Here is a 5,000-nt window from a genome sequence, read left to right as displayed (position 1 = left end):
GGATATAGTCGTAATTGAGAAAGAAAGCAAACTATGCTGGATCATAGATATAGCATGCCCAGCTGAAAACAAGATATGCAATAAGGAAGAAAGAAAAGTCGATAGATATGACAGGATAGCTTGGGAAGTTAAGCAGTTGTGGTCGATGTAAAAGGTAACAGTAGTACCAATAATTGTCGGAGCCCTGGGAACAGGGAGCAAAAATCTCGAGAAGTACATGGAACAAATAGGGGCTACAATAAGGGTGGAGCACTTGCATAAAACAGAAACTGCTTGGAACCGTTCGAATACTCCGGAAGGTGCTCGAAAAATAAGAGGTGTTACCTTAGTTCACTGGTAGTGAACAGCTGACACCGTAGTACATCTCCAGCGTTAGAAGCTGTGCAAAGGCAATAAAGTATAAATAAAGCGCCGAGCTGGCAGAAACGTTAGCACGTCGGGCGAAATGCTTTGCGATATTTCATCTGTCTTTACGTTCTGAGTTCAAATTCCGCCAAGGTCGATTTTGCTTTTCATCCTTTCGGGCTGAATAAATTAAGCACCAATTGCGTTCTTGGGTCGATTTAATCGATTGGCCCCTCTCCCAAAATTTCGGGTCTTGTACCTAGAGTAGAAAATAAAAATAATAATAATAATAATAATAATAATGATGATGATGATGATGATGATGATAAAAAAAAATGCCCTGATGCAGTAACTGATTGGAAGTGTTATCATGTACATTGTTTTGTCTTGGTATAAAAGATGGGCTACAGCAAATATTCTGCTCAATACCACAGATTTGCTTGTCAGTTGTTTGACCTTAACCAGTTGAGCATGTCTCTTAGTGGCTGACGATATGTGCATCTCTGATCACGAGCAGAAGTAGTGGAGGAGCATCATAGACATGTGTTGAAAGGAATTCTTTGGGGTTTCAATAATATCCCTCTGGAAACATGGGTGTTTTGATCAACATACTTAAACGACCCTTATTCAAGGACCTTTTGAGCGGGATGAGCTACTCGACTTGAAGAAAATTCTAACTGGGGCCCCACTTTCACGGTCATGTGCTGTTTATCTTAATATAAGGTCATCATGTCGTGCACATATGGTTGTGATGCATGTGCCTGGTGTACCCTTATCAGACGGGTAGTCATGATTTGTATATGTAACCCCAATGTCAATTTGATGGAATGCATTGGTCTCTCACTCAATGATAAGACTATTAATGGACAGTTCAGTAAATAACTTGGAAGGATAAATGCAATCATTGAAATGAGGACGGAGAAGACACAGAAAAGCAGTCGAAACGGAGGATTACAAGAAGTTAAAGAAGTGATAACACCCCTCTCCACTCCCATCCCCCACACAAGAGGCTATATCAGGTAAAAGAATTTTAAAATGAAAAATGAATTTTAAAATGAGATACCAACAAATAATAAACCAATTCCAGCAGAATGGTTTCTGTAGAAACCATGAAAGAAAATTTTATCAACATCTGAAGGAACCTCAGGAGAATGATGAGAAGGAACTTCAGAGGAATGGTGTTCGAGATGCCGAAACAGCAAAGCATTTTTGGTCAGATATATTTGGAGCGAAAGAGTTCAGCATGAAAGAGGAAGAGGATTGGTTATGGAAATTGAAAAGAGAAATGTGACAAGATCAAAACAAGAGAATATAAATATTGGTTTCGAATCTTGGCACAAACCATCAGTCTAAGGGGAGGGTAAGATGATTATATCGACCCTAGTACGTAACTGGTACTTATTTTATCGAACTCGAAAGGCTGAAAAGCAGAGTCGAACTCGGCGGATTTTAAACTCAGAATGTAAAAACGGACGAAATATCGCTTAGCATTTTTTCCGACCTGTTAACGATTCTGCCAGCTCGCCGCCTTCAAGGGAATATAAATAGTAACGAAGATAAAGTGAAAGAGATGGCTTAGGAAATTACTGGATCAGATTGTGTTCAAGGATTATGGCTCGAAAATCTCCTAAGTATACACAGCCATATATGACTCATTGCAGAGAAAATGAAGCTCACAACATGGATGACAAGAGGAACAACAATGATGGGACAGAAGGACAAAGGAAAGAAAAAGGAAGTAATCAATTATAATCCAAGCTTATTATTCTTCTGGAAATTATCAACTGGCCCCGTGGCAGATGAAATATATAACTTTCTGGAGAAAGAGAATTTATTGGCAGGGGCGCAAAAGGGAAGCAGAAAAAAGTCAAAGGGAACTGTCGATCGGTTGTATATTGATAGGAGGGTACCAAGTAAGGGTACGATTAAGTAAAAAGAATTTAGCTGTTGGCTGGATGGAATACATGTAATCTATCGACAACGTTCCACACTGCTGACTCTTGGGTCTGAGAACAATCAAGGTCAATGAGAAGAATAATAGTGTTGTTTTTAGAAAAGAAAAATACCTCAAAAATCTCCAATGAGATCATCGAAAGAAGGATTAGGATTAACATGAGGAAATGACTCATTTGGAAATGTGAAAATTCGTAGAGAGTCTTTCTGGGTGACTTGTTTTCTTCACTGATTTTCGTGCTTGTGTTAGTCTCTCTGACAAGTATACAGAGAAAATCCAGGCCTGTCTACAGGTTTACCATAACTAGGGCAAAAATAATGCTGCTTTATATGGATGACCACAAAGTGTACGCAAAAAATGAAACAACGACAACAACAACAAAACACGAATTCTCTGATCTAAGAAGTAAGAGTATTCAACAAGGATATTAGAATGTAGTTTGGGCTAAACTATGTTGTTTTAATTGTGAAGAGAAACTAAAAAATTAAACCCGATGGCACATTACCACAGGAAGGTAACCATTAAATCGCTGAGAGATAAAAAGGGATACAATTTTGGCATAACGCCCGTAGACTTGGGGGAAAGGGTCAATCTATCATGTCAACGCCAATGCTTAACTGGTATTTATTTTATCGATCAGGAAAGGAGGAAAGGTAAAGCTGGAAGTTGAACTCAGAACGTAATACTTAATGACATTTTGTCTGGCGTGTAACGATTCTGCCAACTCGACGGGTTTTTAAATAACTTTTTAAAAAGTTTATTGAAAAAAGTAGTGAGAAACCCCACTCTGTGATCCCTGCAAGACTCGACAGAGAAGGATTCGTCTTGGATGACTTCTAATAATGGTTGACAATCTTTGGAATAAAAAATAGAAACAGACATGCTACTTGCTGCACAACTACAAAACTTTGAAAATAAAGGAAGGTACTGACCTCATATGCAGACTAAGTAACCAGCACAATGGAGGTGGGGTCGATTAGAGTGTTGTCTTCAAATCTAGGATGAGCACTCTCCCTTCGAGATCCTGCAAGTAAAAAATAAAAGTCATCTTTGATTGCACAGTCCTTGCAAGGTTCATATATACATAAACGCAGTTGAACCAGTAGTAATACCCATTGAACAATATGACAACACTTTGTTATAGAAACAGGCAAGATAAACAAGCCGTTACGTTTTGAGTTCAAATTCCGCCGAGGTCGACTTTGCCTTTCATCCTTTCGGGAGCGATTAAATAAGTACCAGTTACGCACTGGGGTCGATATAATCGATATATCCGTGTCTGTCCTTGTTTGTCCTCTGTGTTTAGCTCCTTGTGGGTAGTAAAGAAATAGGTATAAACAAGATGCAATTGAGGCAGACGTTATTTAAACAAGAAACAAGAAAAGAAATAATGAAACAGATCCCCACACTGGAGATGCCCCCCCGACTCGCATCAGGGCTTCCTACATCAATTACTATGAACAAATCCTTTGTACACGAAGTGAAGTGGCTTCTCATATGTGATTGTTAGCAGTTCAGCTGTGGAATTTGGCAGGAAGGGGCCTTCATATTCCTGATAGCTCATGGAAAACTTTTGTTAGGGTTTTCACCTGAAGTCAGTCCTTCGTGTGCATTTTAAACTCTGCCTTCATCTCTTCACGCACCAGCAATCCCATTCTTCTCCTGCAGGTATTTCAAGAAGTCCCTGAAATCTTCATTTTGTGATGGCACCGCTGCAAACCTCATAGCTTCCAAAGAATAGGCGGGCTTCTTCATCTTGGTTTCTTCTGGAAAACGGGTAAACCGATATTTGTTTGTTCCACATTCCTTCCATTTGGTTTGTTCTTTTTCTTTCTTAACAACTTTTTCGTTTCCAATTTCCCCAACTTTCTTCATTTCTTTTCTATAAGACGAGGAATCGGTAGAAGTGGGTAAAGGGTTGGGTGGGTTGGGTGGTGACTCAGTATCTTTGTCCTCAACTTAAGAAGCCATGACCAGGAAGCTTTCAGAACCTTTTCTCTCTACAGGCTCTGCAGCTGTTCACTACTATCTCTCCTCATCTGCTTTCTGTCTTTTTAGGAACGAAATCCTTAAACAATTCTTACTACTACACGTGTAACGGCTGGACTTTATGCGATATGGCTCCGTAGTCTTCAACAGTCATCAAGACTTACTTTTGCATAAAGACCTATCCAACCAAATCTCATTTGCAGTCACTTCGCTACTCTCTACTTCTTCCTACAACACAACAAAAGTAACAAAAGAGTTAGGGAAAACCTGACTTAATCCCTGTGTTTTTTCCTCCAACGTATTTGGAACCCAGCCAAACCAGCTCTGCCCATTTTCTTCCCTTACGTTAGTTTCGAAAACTAGGCACACACTTCCATTGTCCTGTTCCGACTGACAGACACTATATCATGACTTCCTTTAACTGCACCTTTGAGCATACTCTGAAAGCCTGTTTGTGTTAAGAAAGGCAGAAACATATTATTTTTCCATGGCGGAATCGTTAGCGCGTTGGACAAAACGCTTAGCGGTATTTCTTTCGGTTCTTCATGTTCTGAATTCAAATGCTTCCGACGTCGACTCTGCATTTCATCCTCTCGGATGACCGCGTGTGTATCGTTGGCGATTTTTTTCCTCCGTCTTCCCTTCCTTGGATCTTTCCTTTTCCTATGTTTCTGACGAAGAGCTCCGCTCGAAACGTTAAATCCTCCTTTCT

General features: G+C 39.8%; 1 protein-coding gene across 2 annotated transcripts in view; it reads right to left on the bottom strand.

Moving 5' to 3' along the window:
* LOC115216283 (probable serine/threonine-protein kinase DDB_G0281745) overlaps positions 1-3,367 on the bottom strand; it is a 9,205-nt gene extending 5,838 nt beyond the window's left edge. Inside the window, exons 1-2 of one of the 2 annotated variants that reach the window (XR_005001063.1) lie at positions 3,232-3,367; positions 547-604 (exon numbers count right to left, since the gene is read on the bottom strand). The gene's annotated coding sequence lies outside the window, so the exon portion shown is untranslated. Of the gene's footprint in view, positions 1-546; positions 605-3,231 lie in introns of those variants that run through there. The other variant, XM_036506912.1, reaches the window with a different exon arrangement.
* Positions 3,368-5,000: the final 1,633 nt, after the last annotated feature.

Source organism: Octopus sinensis, linkage group LG10 (assembly GCF_006345805.1).
Source record: "Octopus sinensis linkage group LG10, ASM634580v1, whole genome shotgun sequence".
Classification (NCBI taxonomy): Eukaryota; Metazoa; Mollusca; class Cephalopoda; order Octopoda; family Octopodidae; genus Octopus; species Octopus sinensis.
Note: the sequence above shows the minus strand (reverse complement) of the source record. Positions and strands in the feature narration are given on the sequence as shown.